Source organism: Macrosteles quadrilineatus, unplaced genomic scaffold (genome assembly GCF_028750875.1).
Source record: "Macrosteles quadrilineatus isolate MER2022 unplaced genomic scaffold, UCM_ALF_1.0 Scaffold_8__2_contigs__length_117827958, whole genome shotgun sequence".
NCBI lineage: Eukaryota > Metazoa > Arthropoda > Insecta > Hemiptera > Cicadellidae > Macrosteles > Macrosteles quadrilineatus.
Genome location: NW_026542601.1, coordinates 12,831,786 through 12,855,508, shown reverse-complemented (window position 1 = coordinate 12,855,508; position 23,723 = coordinate 12,831,786). Strand labels below are relative to the sequence as shown.

The 23,723-nt window shown below is 34.0% G+C and overlaps 1 protein-coding gene across 5 annotated transcripts in view; it reads left to right on the top strand.

The window, feature by feature from the left end:
• LOC129001798 (irregular chiasm C-roughest protein-like) overlaps positions 1-23,723 on the top strand; it is a 248,562-nt gene that overhangs the window by 115,775 nt on the left and 109,064 nt on the right. For all 5 annotated transcript variants that reach the window (XM_054429243.1, XM_054429240.1, XM_054429245.1 and 2 more), the window contains exon 3: positions 19,851-19,879. The gene's annotated coding sequence lies outside the window, so the exon portion shown is untranslated. The remainder of the gene's footprint in view (positions 1-19,850; positions 19,880-23,723) is intronic.

The window sequence follows — 23,723 nt, the reverse complement described above, 5'->3', positions numbered from 1 at the left end:
CTCTGTTGGTAATCCTTGTAACTTTAATGCTATTTAACATCATAGAACAGAACCAACTTGTTTAATTGAAACAGCTGTTAAGAGTCATTAATTCCATTTAAATATGAGTACTCATTAGGTTAACATGGGAAACTCCGGAGCCACTGGGGCGGAGCCCGAGAGTCCGATCAGAATAAAAACCACTTAGTTTTCCTATTTAATGCCTAAAGAATCAGTGTACCAAATTTCAGGTAAGTGGGAAGTGGGAGAATTAGTGATGAGTGAGTGAGTGAGTCAGTCAGTCAGTCAGTGAGGGCTTTGCCTTTTATATATATATAGATTAAAATCAGGTGTGATTATTTGTTTGTATTGCTGTACGGTATTTTGTTTTGTTTATTTCAAACCATTCCAATAAAATTGTATGATTAAACTTATGCTGTACAATTTTGTCCAGGCCAAACCTCTGCTTTTATAATGACAGCTCTTTACTTTAAGCATACATTTGAAACAAACCAATCAGCTATTGTAATCAAAAGCAATTTCAGAACAGGCCTAAACATCAAGTTTTTCAATAATACGTTTCTGGTGAGCAACCGCAGCCTTCCATTTATTGAACTTTTAATCACCGACACGGCCCTTGATAAAAATTACTTCTAGAAACAAGTTTCGGCCGGACTTAACTAATTGGTGAATTAAACTTCCTAATTAAACTGACAACGGTTCATTACGACTTTCGCGAGAAAAGTAGGGCTTTGGAATGTCTGAGAACATTATGAGGGAGAAATTTACGTTTTGGGGAAAAGTTTTCAACTTATGTTTTAGGGTCTTGTGACAGTTTTTTTTAGCAACATTGAAATGTGACCACTCTTTTTCGAATGCTAAAATAATTTTTGTTTAATAATGCTGTAAAATGTATTTATTTTATGTTAACATGCTCATTGTGTGATTTACGTATTTAATGGTAAAATTATTTTACTTAAAAGCAGGACTACAATAAAAAGTATATAATGTTAAATTACCAACAGGTAGGTAGGTTTAGTTTGAAGTGATCTCCACGAACAGATTTAACGTATAATTTTGTTGATTTTAGGATTGTTTAGTTTTCTAATCAAAGCATAAACTACTAATTTGCCTCTTTAAGAAAATTAAACAACCAACGAACTTAAACATAACCAAATCACAACAATGCCAAGGATAAATTATTTAAATTATTGTTAAATGAATCTTTTTTATAGTGAAAACAACAAAGTAGCCTTACTAATCGTGTTTGGACTTTAATCGCTTTAGTTTTTAATTACATTGCAGAGAAAAACTAAAAAAGTCGCCCTCCAGCGGATCACTCTTGGATCCCGTGATTGCATTTTAATCTGAGTTTAACATGTTTTTAAGCTGTATTCAATCAAGTCAGACTAGTATTACAGGACTGCGTTGATGGTGGTTTTAGCGTTGTTCAGCCCATTGAAAAGAATATCAAAAGAACCGAAATGAGCCCGTTGCGTAAATGAAATAACTGTCATTAAAGTTTGATAATGGAGTTTCGTGAAACGATTGGATAAGTTAAATTTAAAATGGAATAAAACAGAAGTTCATTCAGTTGGTAATAGAGTAGTGATTGTAATGATACATCGTGTGGTTTTCAACATAATTAATCATGTTTAGGAAGTTTGGGACTAAAATAAGTATCAAGTTTGAATTCAAATAAAACTTGTGGTATAAACATCATGTTTTGTTATAAGGAGAAACCCCAAGTAAAGTTAAATTAACTGATCTATGAAAAGTTTTAGAAATACCAAATGAACAAGTTCCTTTCCATGAATACATTTTATTTAGTTTTTCTTTCTTGTTAAAACGTACGTTCAAACTCATTCTGAATTTTAAAAGCTAACAACGTAAACTACACTTCTGTACAAAAATTCACATCAATAAATTAACTCAACACGGCATTGTTCTGTATATATAACATCGTTCATGTAAAACATTTCCAGCACAATAGGATGTTTAAGCTGCAAGCATTTATTTTCATGGTAATTTAATAAAGTATTGAAATGTATGCCAACCGAAATTGAAAAAGAAGCCACTCGGAGCGGTGTGTATTCAAATAAGGGATAAATGAACTCGTCGCAGTCGGCTCAGAACCTTGGTCTTAAACGTAGCTTAGTTTATTTATTAACTAAAATGCCTTTGAATATTTTGGCATAATAAAATACATTTTGTCTCAAACTGAGTGGAAAATCGCAAACATGTTTTGCAAGATTGTAGTACAATAAAATTTTCTATTTTTGCGTTTCGTAAATTATTTTTCATGGTAATGCTTTTGATATGTGTAGGACAAGATTCTTTCTTTTGAAAGAAACCGAGTGAGTCTTTAACGAAACTTCAAATCAAAGTAACAACGTAAGACTAAAACCAGCAGGTTTTATGAAGACCAAACGATTGATCAGTAAGTTCGGGGTAGAGAACATAAAATTAAATAGGCTATTGGCAAGAAATTGGGAGCAATGAAAAGAGCTGTTTGCAAGAACAATCCGCTTACAGACATCACCCTTGCTAACTCTAACTACGTTGACTTATAGCCTTTCATTTGGTGATTCTGACAAAGATTTTGTGGTGTGCGTGGTAAGCGCTTTATCGTAAGAACCTTGCAATCATGTCTGTTTCTTTTTAAAATATTGTTCATCCTATTTTATTACTTACTGAAATAAGCTTCAAACTCAGCTTTTATTTGGATTAAACTAATTAGAAAAACTAGTGGGTATTCGAACAATTTTATGTCTCCAAAATATTTTTGTCATAATTTTCAAACCTTTTCCTTTTTTATGATTAAGTTTAGACATTTCTAAATTTACATTATTTAGAGGTATGTAGGCTATGTAAGATCAAACCAACTTGAGTTCCTCCTGAAATGAAGTGATGGAGGAGTATGTTTCAGACAATTTCAGCAGGTCTACATTATTGATCTGTGGAATAAAGAGGGTTTAGACAATGCAAAACTCTGCCTTAAAAAAATTTAGAAACGTGTAAGGTTTAGACAACTCTACCCTATACCACGTGAGGGAGGTGTGAAGTTCAGACAGCTCTACCCTATACAAAGTGAGGGAGGTGTAAGGTTTAGACAACTCTACCCTATACAAAGTGAGGGTGGTGTAAGGTTTAGACAACTCTACCCTATACAAAGTGAGGGAGTTGTAAGGTTTAGACAACTCTACCCTATACAAAGTGAGGGAGGTGTAAGATTTAGACAACTCTACCCTATACAAAGTGAGGGAGGTGTAAGGTTTAGACAACTCTACCCTATACAAAGTGAGGGAGCTGTAAGGTTTAGACAACTCTACCTTATACAAAGTGAGGGAGGTGTAAGGTTTAGACAACTCTACCCTATACAAAGTGAGGGAGGTGTAAGGTTTAGTCAACTCTACCCTATACAAAGTGAGGGAGGTGTAAGGTTTAGTCAACTCTACCCTATACAAAGTGAGGGAGGTGTAAGGTTTAGACAACTCTACCCTATACAAAGTGAGGGAGGTGTAAGGTTTAGACTACTCTACCCTATACAAAGTGAGGGAGGTGTAAGGTTTAGACAACTCTACCCTATACAAAGTGAGGGAGGTGTAAGGTTTAGACAACTCTACCCTATACAAAGTGAGGGAGGTGTATGTTTAGACAACTCTACCCTATACAAAGTGAGGGAGGAGTAAGGTTTAGTCAACTCTACTCTATACAAAGTGAGGGAGGTGTAAGGTTTAGACAACTCTACCCTATACAAAGTGAGGGAGGTGTATGTTTAGACAACTCTACCCTATACAAAGTGAGGGAGGAGTAAGGTTTAGTCAACTCTACTCTATACAAAGTGAAGTAGATGCAGGCTTAGACAACTCTACCCTATACAAAGTGAGGGAGGAGTAAGGTTTAGTCAACTCTACTCTATACAAAGTGAAGTAGATGCAGGTTTAGACAACTCTACCCTATACAAAGTGAGGGAGGTGTACGGTTTAGACAACTCTACCCTATACAAAGTGAGGGAGGTGTAAGGTTTAGACAACTCCAACTCCACCCTCGCATCACTAACTCCACATGTCTGTTCGTCTCACCGTACATCTCGGATTGTCGGAGACGTTTTGCAAATCTCTGTATTTCCTGTTTCAAGATCCATCTTTATACTCCGTTGCTGCTTTTCTTCAAATACATATATTCATGGCTCCTCGGAAAGAAACATTGTGTCTTTAGTTTTTATAACCATATTTGAATAATATAAATACTGCGGTTTCCTTTCGTCTTACAATGTTTAACTTTCCCAATCTATTCGTGTAGATGCAACTTATGTTTCAGCGTTTTTATACAGTGTCATTATTGTTATTATTTCCTTGTAGGTATATTTGTATTGAACTAGTGTCTTAGTGTCTGCTTTATTCCACCTATAAAAGGCGTATGTGTTTTTTTTTTTTTTTATTATTTTACGTTGCCCTTATTAAACATTTTAATGGAGAACCTATATTTAATTGATCTTTTCACGACGATGGATAGCATTAACAATACCAATGGTAATTAATGTATCTGCGAATTCATTCAAAATTCGTTTTCCATGAGAAAATGCATATGCGACGATGTAACCTTGTAAACCATGCATCCGACCACTTTGAGCTTTCAGACATTCTTTGTATCGAAACGTTATTTTTCTTAGTGGCCTGTGTTAATAAACCAAACGATACGTGCACATAAAAGTTTCTCGTCTCTAAATGACTTTGGTTTTTTATCGAATTTATGTTTACACAAGTTTGAATCATGTATCTTTTGAGGTAGCTTTTTCGATGTCGTATCGCTGTGATAGCGTCCTTTAGATTCGTCTCTGACTGTGGCCTACCAATAAGATTTACACAAGTAGAAAATAAGACTGATAGGTCAATCTGAATCACTGTTCGAGACGCCAGTGGTTTGTACGTCCTGCGCCAACCGGTTTCTTTGTCCCCCTGTAAGTGCATCCTGCTCAATGATGAGGAACTGGGGCCTGTAGCGCTAAAGTGTATCATCGACTGCGCTGCGCGGCTGCGGCGGTCTCTGTACCGTTATATCCTGCGCTGGCATGCGGTCCACCCACAGATCCTGCGCTGGATACCAGGGCGGGCCAGGATTGCTACGGTTACCTTGAAACATTGCAATCTGAAACGGAAGAGTGGCCAAACATATGTAGAAGACTTTTAATGAGTATATGAAGTTTATCCTTTAATAGTTGAAATGCTCTCTGAATGTCGTAGGTTGCTTTGAAAAATTGCAATCTGGAACGGGAGAGTGCCCAAAGATAGGCTCAAGAATTTCAATGAATATATAAACTATATCCTTTCTTAGTTGGAATGCATTTGGGATATCGTATACGATTGCCTTTCGCAATCTAGTGTATGTAAAAAAGTGTGACAAATATATAAATTTATTATATTAGTGTTTAATTTATAAAGCATGTAAAACATGAACGAAGTTGTTATAGGAAGCCCTTAGTCACTGTAGTTACCGTAGCTAATACAAACGCCAATAAATGTTTGAATACAGTTACTATGACGATGAAACAATCCCTTAAAGGTTTGGCGTACAACTACTGAATATGATTAAAATTGTAGCATAAAAATGGTTTAAATCACACTTTTCTTATGAAATTGACCTTTATAACCTTTTCTAGTAATCGTTTTGCTCTAATTTACCAGTTGAACTTAGTTTATATAAAATATAATTATGTTCGCATGACGTGAAATAAAATTAATACAACAATTTGTCCAAAATTTCCAAATAATTTTCATGGACACCAAATAAATGAGAAAATAATTCGATTGGTTGGATAAATTACGATTACAACCGTGATTCCGTTAAATGTACATTTCCGGTTTCATGTTGTGGGCCAGATGGTTCTGATAGTGGTTCAGTGCTACCAACCGTATGATTACGTTGTGCACCTCAATGTTTGTTGGCAGGACTGTTTAGTTCTGCATATATTATCCCGAGTATTGAGGCCAACATAATTGAACGAAAACATTGTTTTACTCTCAGACAAATAATGAGGTAAATTATTTGATCAGTTTGTGCCATTCATGAATTGTTTCCCTCTAGTTTAGAGTATGAAGTGGATATTATTTAAATATTGAGAGCTTTTCCTGTTGCTATTAATTAATTAAATTAAATTAAACTATTCATTTTTTTCTCGAAAGGATGGGTACATAATGAAGTGTTTTTACACTGGTATATTTTAACACACGTAATTTAAAATGTGTTTCATACATGTAACGTATCTTCCATGCATTTTAATCCAAGATTGGTTGGATAAATAATCTCTTTTGGTAACAGATGAACCTCAAAAGTAAAAAAATACATGTAATCAAACATTATAAAAATAAAACTTAAATTACATTATTGTACGTACAACACAGGCATTTTTATTATTAAAAAACTTTGCAAGAATAAATTTTTAACGTTTAGTGTTATTGAACTAGTTTAAGTCAAGCCGTTTGTCCAATTAATTTTTACGTGAATGGTCGATTTAACACAAAACAAAAAAAAAACATAAGGGAAATACAAACTCCTTAGTTGTCTGTCATACTGTTTTAAATATCTGCTAATTTGGTTGGGTTCCGATCCCGGAAATGACGCACAAAGGGTAGTTTTGGCTGAATGTTCGCACAACACGATCTGATAATGTATATGTGCCAGCGAAGATCGATATGATAGAACAATGCCACTTGGGCCACTTGATTCATCATTTGTGTTGGGAAGGACGCCCTGCAGATTGTAGGTTACCCTTGCATTTTGGGATAAGGAGTATTCACATTTGTTTCGTAAAGAATTTCGACGAATTGTACATAGTACCAGAAATAATATTTTTTTTTATTTAATCTTGACAACTCTAAAAACAAAAAATTATAAATAAATGTAAAAAGTTACACCCCCTAATTTCGAAGGAAATTAAAAACCTAAGTTTTCTTTTGTCTTTGGTGTAATTTGAACCCACAGTCTTAACAATTACCCGGAGATAAATCGTATCTATTGCTTTTATATGAAATATATAGATTTAAAATTAAAATGTTAACACTATTAGGGCATTTGAGTGCTCGGTTTACGTTTAACTACGAGAAAAAGCTAAGTAGATCAAAATTGTGAATTAGTTGGTTAATATGAGCGTGCAAAATTGACCAAATAATCTTAAATTGCTTTTTACGTGATCCTCAACAGTTTAGTAGTTATAAATAATTTTCACATTTTTTCTTATTGAGCTATGCTTACAGTCTGGTGGTCTTAAGTATTGCAGAATCTTAAAATCTACCGTAACGAGTGATTTGTTGATTGAATCGCCAATTAAAGATTTTCAGCCCAAGATATTACTACTGGACCAATTTGATCACTTGAAAATATATTTTACGTATAACTTATTATTTAGCAAAAAGGTTGTTATTACCTGAGGAGACCTTTTTTCCCAAGACCTCTTCAATACGCGTCGCGCAGAACGAGAACCGAATGAATTGCTCGTTAAAGCCGATTGGCTGTCGGCTTGATGAATTAGGGAATCAACTGCTAGTGTCAAAGTTAATTAATCGACGCGTTTCGTGGAGGCAACATCAACTGTAACTTACATAAGGTCTAATTGTCCACGGCGTCTGGCTGAAGTTGGTCTGTTGATTACCGCCATTTGCATTTATTATAACTTCGCCAGCCAGTTATCAGAATCTGCATTCACCTGACTGCTGGAGGATTTAGGGAAAGGGGTTTTAGGCGAATCAGTTAAAATCTTTTTTGTTTAAGATTAAAAATTTGACTTAAGTAAAAAAAAATTAAATATACACAAAGTTGGATTTTTGTGACATAGCTCTCCGAGTGCTCTAGCTAAACATGTTTATGTCACAAATTTACTGTAAAATTATATATTTCATGTTCTTACCGTTGACTGATTTTAGATGATCCTATTTTCCTTCTTATAGGTTGGTGGCCTCTTTTATCTTCATTTTACCATCCACATGAGTTTTAGAGGCATGTTTGGGGAATATATCAAACAAAGCTGGAAAGGGATAATAAGGAAGAAAGAAATAACTTGATAAATATTTAGTGGCGTCACCGGGACTCGAACGTACAAAATCGCAGCTTTGGTTTTTATAAGTAAATTTCATAAATAAAAATTTAAATAAGTAAATAAAAAATGTTTTTATTTTCGAGAGACTTTCGGTACAAAACTGTTTTAGTCCATAAAAGACTCACCAATAACAATAACACTAATAAACCACGATTTAGTTGAGAAAACCGAGTCATACTTAGGTTTACTGTACGTTTACTTAGGTTTACTGTAAGTTTACTTAGGTTTACTGTAAGTTTACTTAGGTTTACTGTAAGTTTACTTAGGTTTACTGTAAGTTTACTTAGGTTTACTGTAAGTTTACTTAGGTTTACTGTAAGTTTACTTAGGTTTACTGTAAGTTTACTTAGGTTTACTGTAAGTTTACTTAGGTTTACTGTAAGTTTACTTAGGTTTACTGTAAGTTTACTTAGGTTTACTGTAAGTTTACTTAGGTTTACTGTAAGTTTACTTAGGTTTACTGTAAGTTTACTTAGGTTTACTGTAAGTTTACTTAGGTTTACTGTAAGTTTACTTAGGTTTACTGTAAGTTTACTTAGGTTTACTGTAAGTTTACTTAGGTTTACTGTAAGTTTACTTAGGTTTACTGTAAGTTTACTTAGGTTTACTGTAAGTTTACTTAGGTTTACTGTAAGTTTACTTAGGTTTACTGTAAGTTTACTTAGGTTTACTGTAAGTTTACTTAGGTTTACTGTAAGTTTACTTAGGTTTACTGTAAGTTTACTTAGGTTTACTGTAAGTTTACTTAGGTTTACTGTAAGTTTACTTAGGTTTACTGTAAGTTTACTTAGGTTTACTGTAAGTTTACTTAGGTTTACTGTAAGTTTACTGTAAGTTTACTTAGGTTTACTGTAAGTTTACTTAGGTTTACTGTAAGTTTACTTAGGTTTACTGTAAGTTTACTTAGGTTTACTGTAAGTTTACTTAGGTTTACTGTAAGTTTACTTAGGTTTACTGTAAGTTTACTTAGGTTTACTGTAAGTTTACTTAGGTTTACTGTAAGTTTACTTAGGTTTACTGTAAGTTTACTTAGGTTTACTGTAAGTTTACCTAGGTTTACTGTAAGTTTACTTAGGTTTACTGTAAGTTAAAAAATCCCATCCCTTACACAATTAATTACTCAATAACTTCTCTTTAATTACCCCACACATTCTCCTTGTATAATCACAACCCTTTGCAACCCTGCCACATCTCAAAACGAATAACTCAATCCCAAACAAATTCAATCACAACCTTTTCAATAATAAACTCAGAATGTATCCCTTCGGAAACAGTAAACATGCCAAGTTACCTCGCCGCTTCAGTCGTAAACCAAGGAGAGATTTGATTAAAACAAGATAAAAGTGAAAGAGCACACGTGGGATGCTGATTTGATGTACAATAAAAAGACGCGACATTTCCGAACAACGTTATTGGTGGTGTGGCGTAGCGGTGTGGCATTTGACGCCACCTGCCACACTCCACACAATGGGCCAATGTCGCAATTATTGTTACGGTTCGAACCTTTTTGCATATTTACCTTCTTTTTGTCTCAAAAAATTCGAGATTTGAAAAAAACCAAGGGATATAATTACTGGTATGTTCTAAATTGGTGTAGCTTCGATTGGACAATGAATAGAGTAATTAAATTTAGTTTTATATTGGATTAATTACATTGAACCTTGTTCTGTGATTGCACGGGGTTATATAAATCTGTTGAGCTCATTAGTTGGAGATAATGTATTACATGTTAAATTACTAATGGATTAACATTACCTAGTATTTACTGAGTACGATATTTAATTAATGTAGAGGTACATAATTAGGTTCAAAAATATTCAATATCCTCACGGTTATCAACTTGACCATGTATGTACAATCACTTCTTTGGAATTTTCTTACTGACACCACAAAATCACAAAACATTTACTTGGTAAAGACCTTTGACCATCAAGTTCAAATTTTTGTCCGACCGGGAATTTATTGCACCAACTGACCTGAGTCAGAGTTGGGTCTTCCTGAATTGCGCCAACTACTTCAGGGTGCCACCCGATGCGTTTCTTAACTGATCCAAGTGGTAACCCTCTTTGACTGTATCATTGAGTAGGTACGGTTAGGTTAGGTTAGGTTATGTTATGTTAGGTTAGGTTTGGTTAGGATAGGATAGGATAGGTTATGTGAGGTAAGGTTAGCTTATATGTTAGGTTAGCTTAGGAAAGGATAGTTTATGTTAAGGTTGATGACAATAGGTTAGGTTAGGTTAGGACAGGATAGGTTACGAGGACACGTAAACCTAACCAAACACACCTACTTGGCTTAGGCTTGGCGCAACTAAGGAACTCGTTGGCGCATTTGCACGACCATGTCCATGTTGAAGGCCACAGGTTGAAGGATGTAGGGTGAAGGATACGTGTGGTCAAGTCTGGACATGCATCTATCGTGTGAACCTACGAGTGTGACACCCACAACACAATCACTCGATGCTGATGCACTCTAACTGATGCTGATCACGAACTGCAGCACAAACACGCTGCCGTGATCTCGTCAACTGCGAGTTGTTTAACATTTCTGACATTGTAAAGAAGTTTCCAAAAAAACATACGTGTTCTTTGGTCCGATATTGATGCAAGAAAGTTGAATAATTCTTATGTAAATCCGTCTAAAATATAAAAAAAACTTTCAATTTGAGTCATTTACTGAAGGCATAAAACAGTGTACAGGGATAGCTTACGTTATTACAATTTTTACAATTTCAGGTAAGAGGAAATGTGCCATATTTAGAAAAAATGTTTTATATAGTTTATTCGTGAAAACGATGGAACTAATACTGCTAGATTTCAATGTTATGCTTCATTGAATACGTTCATAACAGAGGAATTAATTGTAATTCACTAAATTCATGTTTGTGAGTGTTCGGAGTGTACAAAGTAATACAGTGTAAAATCTAAATGTATTACGTTATGAATAAAGCTACCAGTTATTGCTAACACGAATCGATGCTTTTATTATCCTTCTTAGTTATCAACTATAACCTCTAACTTTTAAAAGCCCTACTGTCTCTTAGCATATTTTCAACCTACAAAACTGTAGTATTTGACGTTTTTAATGAAAATCTAAAACAACACGAACTAACTAATATTGATCAATTTCGTGCATTTACTTCAATCTCACTGAAATATATTTCATTATTAATAAAAATATGTATTAATATTTATTTTGTAGATGACACAAAATTTTCTCCAGACTATGTAACAATAAAATGCATAATTTTACCGTAAGAACTACCCGCACTCCAGTTCCAGTTCTAATTGACCATACCGGAACGACAAACATAAAAATTTATAACGTGGCAGAAAACTAGTTGGAAAAACTCGTTCCGCAACTCATAATCATCTTGTGTGGTCTGACTAAGGCAATAGACCCGTGTTATTGCTACTAGGACTGCTGTACTTACCAATTACATACAAGTCTCGTACTCAAGGCAAAGTACACATTACAGCTTCCGCATTGGCGCTACGGCTACAGCATTGCGTAGAGTATTTACCTGCATATTGCACAGTGTACTATTAGTAACAATAATGTCTCTTTCAAGGTGTCAGGGTCGTTCGGTTATTCTAGTAATAAATTTTACAACTTTGTAAGTATGGTCGTTATTTGTGAAGCAATAAGTGTTTAACTGTTTGTTATCTTTGTGGAAAGGTGAGTTTGTGTGGAATGCTGTAAGCGGAATGCTAGAATTACTGTTCACAGTTGTTAGTTTTTGTACCAGATATTTTTTAAAGCATTACGACGTAATTTCTAGGTATCGTATTTATTTTTAAGAGTTTATATTCTTTGTTTGTAAAACACATTCCACCTTATCAAAATCAAAGTTCGAAACAAAGATTCATGAAGAAAGCCTTGTAAGCTAGTAAATGCCAAGAGATTTGGAATCGGCCCAAGATTGTGGCATATTCGTCGTTAGTGATTTATCGTTCCGAGATATATGGGCGTTCACCTTAAACAAGCCTAACCTTATCTCATCTTTTATGTACAATTCTCTATCTTAAGAAAATAAGGTATATATTTCGTCCCTTTTATTCGTAAATGCTATACATTACACAACATCATACTATTATCTTGATAAACAAAATTCTTTACTCGTTGTTTAGGAAAGTGCTTTTTTAACTTTCCTTGGATCAGTACTAAAACGTTTACTGCATTTAAAACTATTTAAAAATTGTATACGTTGTGTATATATGAAGTTCGTATGCAAAACCACGTAATCTTGCACGTGTCAAGAGGTCAACAAAAGAACAAACTGTCGAAGAAGATTAGGTATTCGGTTTGGACGAGGATGTAAGTAATTGAGAAACGTGAGGGACCACCAGAGTACGAGCGAAGGTTCCCAGAACCGCAAACACGCTAGTCCTAGCCTCAGGCTGGACACCACTAGAAGACACCCTCTACCAGCTAGTCACTTCTCCCAAGTAACCTGTGCAATACTAGTCACCTAGTCCTAGCCTCAGGCTGGACACCACTGGAGACACCCTCTACCAGCTAGTCACTTCTCCCAAGTAACCTGTGCAATACTAGTCACCTAGTCCTAGCCTCAGGCTGGACACCACTAGAAGACACCCTCTACCAGCTAGTCACTTCTCCCAAGTAACCTGTGCAATACTAGTCACCTAGTCCTAGCCTCAGGCTGGACACCACTGGAGACACCCTCTACCAGCTGAGGTACCTCTCATGTATTAAACAATGTTCCAGGTGGCTATGAGACTAGTGAAGAGAAATCTACATGCCCACCCACTTGAAGTGTTAACGCAGTTAATTCACTATCCAAGAAAATTATCATTCAGTTTTAGACATCACTGAAAGAATCAAATCACACCTGTCAAACAAGACAATACAAACAAGAACCGCTTTTAAAAGATGCCAAAATGAACTCCAAACTGGAAACCCTCAGAGATGCTAGTAACCCATCACTTCAGTTTAAATTGACTGAGCAAAGCAAATCCAATCACTCCCCAAATACAATAAGGTAATCCATTTGAGAAATAAAATTTAGCATGACCAATGACCATGGCTCCAAATAAGGCTAGTAAAAGCTCTGCTGAGGTTTTATAAAAAAATTTTGGGCAGAAATGATTTATTCCATGCTCACTATAGGAAGCATTTTCCATCAGCAAAACAAAGTTGAGTAACTGATGATGAATGAGTAAACACGTATAGGAATTAATAGTCAAAGCAATGTAGGCCCTAGTTAGCTCTTTCTTAACTGGAGATTCCCTTCCACGGTAAGGGCTAGATAAAACTTTACTCCATCCCTCCGAGTCACAGAGGAAAATCTAGCCACATCTATTGTTTTAACTATTTTACCCTTTTACGAAAACTCTGAAAAACCAACTATACCTCTTCACTGAGCCACAAAGTTATGATGTCCTTTCCTTTCCGTTCTACGATGTTCTACACCAACAGTAAAACAACCCTATGCTCTCAAAGACATAAACAATACATCGAAGCGAGCGACACACGCCGAAACGCCGTAATAGTAAGACACGTCACTTGTTTAAATATGCAAAGTCAAAGACCTCTAGGCGTACAACGAAGACAGAAAGTAAAAACGATACCTCCCTGTAAGAAAATTACAACAGTATCCAACAGTACAATTTACTACGTGAAATTACGTCTTAATCAGAATATTATCCACCTGAAGCGATGCTTATTTGTAATTCAACCGCACTTTTATGTGCTATTTACCCCGCCTATAACTTACCACCGTGTATAGTTGAGACATAAATGATGTAAGGGTTAATTATTCACCCCTAATCTAGGTCTGGGATGTTAAGGATGAGACAAGGGCTGAATTTGGGCGGTTGCGCTCCACAAAGCCGCTCCCGGGGCTGTTTACATTAGAGCTAATTTAAAGTAAATTGAGTCTCAACCTAATTTTCATAAACGCTCACCTCTGGGTTTGACTGGGATTATTTTCGTAATAAGAGACGCTACTGCTGCATGCAAAATGCGGGGATACCTGCGAAAACATTTGTGTCGAATTGAATTGAATTGGCTAGCTAGATTCAATATGGTCTGTTGAAATGTAGACTGGAGTGAGACCACTTATGAGAATATTAAATTTAGTCTGGAGTGAGAAGTTTTTAGTAGATCCACTTATATGTTTTACTGATAATATATACAAAACTTTACTATACTTTAACTTAGTGCAATGAAAGGGTTTGAATTACATCTTTATATGCAGGACATGTGCTAAACTGAACAGCTGTATTTTCTATTTTGCATTGATTACTAGTATCAAATAGTCAATGCTAGTACTAACAATGGGGAGAGCATATTATTTACAAGCTTATTTTGAATTGACCATTAACATACTTGTTTATTAAATGGCTACTTGGAAGCAAAACTTATCGAATTTATGACAAAAAATACCACTGTTTTTAAATACCCCGCAAGTTTTGTCATTGGTTTTTACTTTTCTATTGATATCTCTCCTTATTGAGCATATCCTAAACACATCCAAGTTTTGTAAAATTTATGAATCATGGACGTGGCTCTAGGTAAAATATCAACTCATGTAATGTGTCAACCATAGTCATGATAGATCATGACTCTTAATTTAACTTATATTTTTAAATGAACAGGGTAATTGTTATCTAATATGAAAAAGTTAGTTAACTTTTTTGGCTTCTTTGTCCTTACAGTATGACGAAAACCTATTCTACACAGTTTCCAACAATTCTAATATACAATATAAAAATTTTATTAGCGTCAATCCAAATTAACATGAACATATTCATCCTTTTCGACGAAACATTCCCCACTCGCACCGACGTTTTACAAAACACTCCACAAACATACCACCGGTGGATGAAAACGAATCGACGTTCATATCCAAACATGAATGATGTCAGAGTGCATGTCTTCTGTGTGCGTATGCAAATCGATTGGCCAACACACACACGCACACAGGTTTACTACGGAGATATGGATTGGCGAGTGACCTGCGCGGAGTGGTGACCGTGTTTAGGAGTACTCCGCAACTCCGCAGCGCGTTGTCAATAGAGGCTAGGTAAACAGTCGCACGGAGGCTATGAATAGCATTAGCATAATATGACATTGGCTGATCATCAACACATGTTCAACATGCCACTTGTGCGCCTATATGTATATTAATGTATGCTAATATGTCAATATCTTGTACCCCGGTGTTCAATTATTGCCGAATAAGGTGGTAATGTTTGACGGAGTGCGTAAATCCATTAAAATGTTTCCTTGTAATTGTGTATTTTGTATTGTTTGTAAACGCTAAAAACTGGTGGACTAAACATTATTTAATGCTGTTAGGTTGATAACATAAAGGTGCTTACGTTATTGGAACAATAGTTTTAATTTTTTTTCCTTCCTCCCTCTACATTTTCTTACCACACTCACAGCATGAATGGATTAGGTAAACGAACATCAATCTCAATAAGCAGTATTTCATTCTACACATAATTTTGATTAATTTCTCACAACTATTTTATATAACACGTATCAATTTCTTGTACATGATTTGTATTTCCTAATTTGCCACTATGAAATCGTAACCCCTCATTTTTTACCACACCCATAGTTGTGTATTTTAAACAAGATGTGTATATAATGGGGTTATGAACTATGTCGCCTTGGTAATGACCATCGATTATAACTGTTTGTTATATATCGATGACACTAACTAATACCTATCCTTTTCTTAAGCTAGAACTAATTATTGACATGAAAGAACAGCTGGTCTCAGTTCAAAACCATAACAAAGCAGAAGCAGTATCGAACCGAGAATATTCAGACTTTAATGCTTCAGTCACTCAGATGTTTTCATTTTACATAATATGCATCGCTATATTTTATCATAAAAAACATTAAATATAGACTGTCAGCCTTGCTGTGGTTACAATGATTACCATAGGTTCTGGCGCACACCGTTGGGAGCGCCGTGTAGTTACGTAGCGCGTATGCCGTAACTACATGGCACTCCTGGTGGTGTGCGCCAGAACCTATGGTAACCACAGCACGGCTGACGGTCTATATTTAATTCTTTTTGTCTATGATTCTATTCACCTGAATAATATATTTCAAGCTGAGTTTTTAACAAACACAAATGTTTGACAATTAAACCCAAAGCACTTGACCCACATTAGGAACCAGCCCAAACAAAGACCAAGTCACTGCAAGCATTACGTATTGTTTTGAGTTACAAGATAACCTGGGTTAGTTACATGCATTACAAGCTGCAGGTAAGACCCTGGCTGCTTTGTGCCGTAATGGCAGGGAACAAAGCAGCCGGGGAACAAAGATTCATCTTACTAATGGCGACTCTGCAGCATTGTTGTTCTAAAGCACTGCCGACTCTTGACGTACGCTATTGAGTTGTATCCGTTTTATTGTAGGTAAAAGAGAATGGTAAATTGCCCTAAAGTATGCTCTTGAAATGTTCTGGTTTGTACGGTAAAGCTGTTCTAGGGCGAGTTAATGTAAAATATAAAAAGTGTTATTAACATTTTGTGAACAATGTTGGCTTGATGATAGCATAGCAAATATACTTAACAATACATAGAAACACAAACATTATATTTTCCTGTAACAACGGTTGTATCTGTTTACAAGTAAATTAATAAATATACACATATTTGTCCTCAACATTTTTGTTTATGAAATTTATGCACGTATGATTTCTACGTAATGCATAAACAATAATCCCAGGTTAAGCCTTGAAAGACGACAGTTTGTTTAGGATCGTCCGTGTTCCAATAACCCAAGATCCACACAGGTAATCCAATGTCAAAACCCTGAGGCAAAATATGTACTTCAAAACATTTTTAGAACTAAACGGTAAATAACGCAGTTTACTTTTACTTTAATTTTTTATTTTTACTTTTACTTTAGATAGTTTGGTATTTTTTATCGTTTAGTGATGGAATAGTTATCAACTAATTAATAACCATCATCGAACAAAAAACATATTAACCTTTTTGGAACTATACACAATTCACCACACAATTTTTGTAAGTATAACAATTTACTATTGAAAAGGGAAACAGTCACTTTTTTAACTAGGACCTCTCATTGATTCATATTAAGGCAAAAACTGTTTAATTTATTGGTTAGTTATTTCATCACTATATAATTTGATTTTACATACATTTTGTTTGATTTCGTTAATTGTTCCCAACCCAACAGTAGTTTTTCAAACTTTCTTGCTAAGCTTAATGCTGAAAGTTGCAAATATTCTTTTTTATTTTTATCGAAGTCATTGGAATTTTTACGTTTTTTTGTATGATAATGTTAAGGCCCTCTCATTACTAACATTTTGACAGTTTGTGAAGCAGCATCACAAATCGATATATCGACCATCATTAATCGATATATCGAAAACCATTACCGATAAATCGATCATCATTAACCGATATTTCAATCCTCATTAATTGATTTATTGATAATTATTAACCGACATATCGATCATAATTAACCGACATTTCGATCATCGTTAATCAATATATTTATGATAAATTATTGGTCCAGAATTGACCTCGCTTGGAATCGAACCAGCGACCTCAAGATTTGAAGGATGCATTCTTCTATTGACGACTGTGACCTGATGACGTCTCACGGTTGACACTCGCTGGTATGAAACTGTTTATTTTTCTCTCTGCCAATCAGATGTCACTACTGTCGCATCCACAGTTTGGAGACGCCATATTTTATTCACTGACAATTCTGACAGCGTCAAGTGGAGATACATTTATTGGAATTCCGATATGAATTGAAAATGTATTAAATAATGCGACTGAAATTACCTCGCTCGTTGAAAATCGTTGCAGTTGAGGATAATTGATTTTTATACAGCTTTTACTGGTAAAATGTTTAAATCATCTTTGTTAACTTGTATAATATTAAAAGTGATAGTGCTAGATTACGTGTAGAATTGTCTTAACGTTATTTCATTGGATATGTATAAATATTACATTGAGATCATTAAGTAATTTCTATTTTCTTTCGTTGAATACAAATGCAACACGAAAGGAAAACCCCATTTAGCCTATTAACTTCAAAATCGGTAATTCTGAGCAATTACTTGGTCAACCCCAATTTTTTTCATACTTTACTACGGTCATCAGGATGTTCTTATAAAACAAGAAACATATAATTTAAGCCCCGCAAGGCCATCGTACAGGTTGCAGAATGATAAGAACTTTCAAATTCCAAGCGATAACAGTGGCTTGCAGGAGTCGCGCGGAAGGCCAGTTGGCCAGGAGACTCGGATGTCGGATGAGGACGAAGAACCCGGCGATTACTGAGGTAATTTCTATTTGTATATAACATATATTAACTTTCCCTGGCTGAATAATGTTTTTTTTTTAGTTTCACATACATCTCTAAAGCCAGTTGCGACAGTACCGTTATGTATGGTTAGGTTAGGTTAGGTAAGGTTAGGTTAATTCATAACCTAACTTAACCTAACCTAACCTAACTTAACCTTGCGGGGCTTAAATTATATGTTTATTGTTTTCTAAGAACATCCTGATGACCGTAGTAAAGTATGAATAAAACTGGGGTTGACCAAGTAATTGCTCAGAATTACCTCAAAATCTTTTTGGCTGAAGACAGCCTAGTTCTAGAACTGTTTCAGTGGTCCTCCTATCTAATGAAGTGCCACAATCATGTTGTGTTAGGTGAAATTCTAACCATAGCTTATTTATGTATGAGTTCAAATTAAGTCTTAAAGCCTAAAAAATATTTGTATTTATTGTTAGCATATTTTAATACAAATCTAATTTGCGAATATTGCAATAAAAATATTACCTGCGAATTATCCCTTACCCCATACCTCATACACTTTTTTATCATTACCAACCTCACCAACCAAAAATAAATTTTTACTTTTCTGATATATATATATATACATATATATATATATACATATATATATATATATATATATATATACTTGTATATATATATACTTGTATATATATTTGTATATATATATATATATAAGAATCTTACTGCGCCAACCTACCACACTAACCGACGAATTTTCAACTATTTCAATTTCTCGATTTGTAGTGATGAAATAGATGTAAATTTCCATTATGGGTCTATAGGGAGAGATAGGGCGCCGTTTGCGGGCCCTGGCTCGTAATGTAGTGATAACAATTCCCCAGTCGGCGGGGAGCAGCGCGGCTGCATGAATCATACCCACTCGCACTACTTTGTTCACGATGAGAAACACTTTCGTGTTTTATCTCCTCATTTTCTCAAGATTACTATTCTGAACCATTTCAACTCCTGCTCTAATATAAAAACAGTCGATGTCCATTTTTATTTATGATTGGTGACTGGGTTGAAATATCATAGTCGGAGAGTTAAATGTTGATAATGTAATTGTGAAAAATGTAAGCCTGAAAGGGTTATTTGCTAAGTGATGAATATTATTTTTTATTAATTGTTATTTTATTTGCATTGCATAGCTTGTATTGTTTACAACAGACTTGATCTTGTAAAGCAACACACTTTCAAAAGATATCTTTGGGATTTCACCTTAGATTATGACCTCATTGTTTTTAATAAATAATGGAAAACACGTAAATGAGAACAAATCATACAAATAAAAAGTTGTGTATATTAAGTTAGTGTTGGACGAAGCTTGACTAACCTATTTCAATTTTACACCAAAACCTTAGACAAATAAAAACTGATAAAGTTCTATATCAGCGAGAGTTGTAAAAACACTAAGTTATCGATGTTTTTGTTTTTGCAGACCGAGATTATTTCGCTGTCACTCAAGAGGTGAGTAGATAATTTATGTTTATTAAAATAAGAATTAACGTTGAAATTAATTTCCTGAATAATTAACAATGTATAATACCAGTTCGATATTCCAAAAATTCCAGTAATTTGCCTATATAATTTTGAAATTTCATAATATTAACTGCAATAATGTTACGATTCGTGTAAAGTGTGAAATCGGGAACGATGTGAGTAAATGAATATATATTACATAAAATTTGAATTTACAATTTGAATTTACAGCGTTATAAATTATTTATCCTTTGCCATCGGATTTCCCAGCTCACTTTTCATTGATAAGGTGAAACGTTTTCATAGCCTGGCAGTTTATTGTTTTACTTGTCTGCATTTTAGAGGCCATAAATATATTTTGCACGCTATTTTTGAAGCTGCAAAACAGTAAAATGTCTCTTTCAAGGAATGTAAAAAAAAACTAGTTTTATTTAGTTTAAAGTTAATCGTTTCACTCGAAAAATTACTTCTATTGAACCTTACTGGTCACAAACCAATATATATTTTATTTAATAATATTAATTTACTTTGTATCTTATAGATTGACAAAGGTAAACTAACGAAACTTAATAAATATGGATAATTTCTACTATATTATGCATGCACAAATTAAAACTACCAGTGCTTTTACAAGTAGAACATAATATTTGCACTACGCACTATTTTACAAACAAAAAGTATACAAAACTCAAACTTCCTTCAACATTTGAAACGTGTTTCTTATAATAATAGCTCTCACCTATCAAAGATGAATAATTTATTTCTTCAGAATAGCCTGCGTTAATATAAGTAACTGTGAAGTATTTGTCAGCATTTGGTAGCATCACGTCATTTCATTTGTCATCATTTTGCAGCTCCGGTGCAATTTCCGTTGCTAAACACTCTTGTATTCGCTACATTTTTACCGTCTCACGAACTATTTATTGAAATATTCTTACAACACATCTTCGTTTACAATGTGATGGTTTCTTCAAATACTACTTTTATAAATATTTTTTGTAATTGTTAACTTTTACAGGGTGCAAGTGACGAGACTTATATAATATACTATAAAACGTTACATTATTCATAATATTTTTTATGAAACAGTTTTAATCCTCTTAAGAGAAGAAAACACTTAAATATGTGATTCATTTTGAATTATCTCTGCTTCTCAATTTTTAACGTGCAATGTAATACCCTTTTTACAATTTTAGTTATTTACACGTATTACTTACCTCATACTGTATAGTTATCTACAGTTCGTCCTACATTTAATTTGAGTTACAATACTTGATAATTGTCATTAAAACACACTACGAACATTATAATGTGAAAGTTAATTATAAAAACAGATGCTTCAAACATCTTAAATTGGTATATAAAATTGGTATTTTTTCTATGAATGTAAAAAAAATTATTGAAATTACAGACTTTTTCATATTAAAATTTTGTTATTGGTTGTCTAGCTCTAAATAAAACCACATCATAATAGATTTACATCTCAACATTTCAAAATTTTTAATCAAAAGTTTAATCAATTTAATCAATTTCGAACTAAAAGTTGAAATCCACATGTTGACATCCCCCAGTTACCCAGTTTGACTGATTGATTCCCAATACTACCCTTGAGCTGGTCCCAGTACAATGTGGGCCCCGACAGAGGCACTTATAAAACCATTAACCCTGCTTGTTTATTCCACCCACGGAGCCCCCCCTCCACCCCCCCCCCCAAGGTTGATTAGGAAATCTTCTAATACCTGAGTGTATTCAGGAACACAAGGTCTTGAATGAAAAAACTCCTCAATCTGGTTTCAAGCTACTTAAAGCTAATATTTTTTTGATCACGACTTTTGATACTAAAAAATCTCCACATTGTACAGCTTTTTAAAAGATATTAGCGATAAAACTTAATTTTACAGATATGAAATTGAGGGCTAAAACATAAAATTAGTGTTATAAAGCAGTTAGATTTTTTTATTTAGATGACCTATTGTCACATTATTTTTTTATTTCGTGTTTTTGTGCCGTTGGGATATTTGTAAACATTTTTGTATGGCCCAAACTAACGTCGACCTTTTTTAGATATAATCATTATTTGGTAGCCTAATGGCATCTGAGTCATAAAACTATTTCGCTTAAACTTGAACCAGCAACCTTTTAATTTGAACTATAACCACTAAATAACTCTTATAACTATTTAAATATACATTTTAGTTTTCGATTTCATTAATTTTTTACCAAAGCAATTTTGTTTGCTGAAATATATTTTTTTTAATATCCACTTATGATTTCAAATTACTTATATACACCAACGATTAATTATGACTTGAACATTTACAAGCTAGTGTTAATTTCAAAACCCAAACCGTGTATACCTGTTTACAAAGCAGGCGAGGGCAAAGGCTAAACACAAGAAGCCATAGGAATGCGAGACTGGCAAACAGAATTAGGCGAATTTGATAACCCTGGGGAAGTCATATCCTCCCGCCTTGCTAAAGTAAAGAAACCACGCTTGTTCTATGTAAAACGTAATATACTTGTGAGCTTAAACAAGCAAAATACATGCGAAAATATTTGGAAAGTATCTTTTCAGTTTTCTTACAAAATTTAGAAGTGTTATAAAATATCATTATGTAAATAAGTAAGTAAATTTATTATTGAAATACTTATTTAAAAAATAATAAGTTTCCAATAATTAGGTTGGGTTTTTTTATTTTGTAACACACATACCTAAAAAAATGTTAACCAATACTTTAAACAAAAATGTCTCTATTTATTAGAGCGGTAAAAATCGTAGTTGTTGAATAAAAAAGTTAGTTAATGTTTTCTGAAAATCTTCCTATATAAAGATATGCATGAAATTTTAATACGTGGTACCTATATATTCGTTAAACCATTAGTAAATTAAGTTTTTCAATTGAAAAATTTAATTTTAAGCTTTGTCGTCTACCAAAAAAATTGTTTTCCAATGAATATTTTAAACCTTTTTTAACATATGATGAACGAAATCATAAAAGTTATGTCAGTGAATGGAAAATTACTTAAAAACTATGCCTCAAGAACACCTTATAGAAACAAACATTTCAATTCAATAGCTTTAAAAAACCACACTAAGGCAGATTATTTCTAACTGAATTAAATAAAGTTGCACGAAAAGAGGTGTTTTGATCCTTTGCTCACACGCGTTACGGATCACTAGGGATGATTCCAGGAAATTCAGGACATGTCGCGACAGCTGTGGACTTTACCGATCGCAAATCACCCCTTAGTGCGGTACAGGATCTTTTCTCCCTTTGGCCTTTCAACTCATACATCGTACTGAACTCGGTCGACGGATGTCGTTTTTATTTTTGAGCTACTACCTGCAAAGAATGTCTTTTTGTCAAATCCTAAGGATTTGTAAACATAATGCGTTGTATTTAACTTGACTCCCACTGTTAATCTGAATTATGTGTTTGTACATGCCTGCCATAATGTCCAAATATAACACATAAATTTACAACAAAATTGCACATAATTTTTCTTGCACACACATCTCGATGTATTTTGAAATTATATTTGCTATCAGCAACTATACTATACAATGTGTTCCATGCACTGGTGTCATTATCTTACTAGTAAAAAAAATTGTACACTAGCAAACCACTTCTTCGGTGAAGAAAACGTTGTCTTTGAAACAAAGTAAGCTTTTTGTTTACCTTTAGAATTTTTTTTAAAAGGTCTTTTAATTCAAATACTAGAGTTTTTCCAGTTTTCTTAGTGTATTAATACTAAATGATTATTTAACAACATCAACTGAGTTGAGCTGGACTTTATATCATTTTTCATTGTTTAGTAGGATAAATTCAAT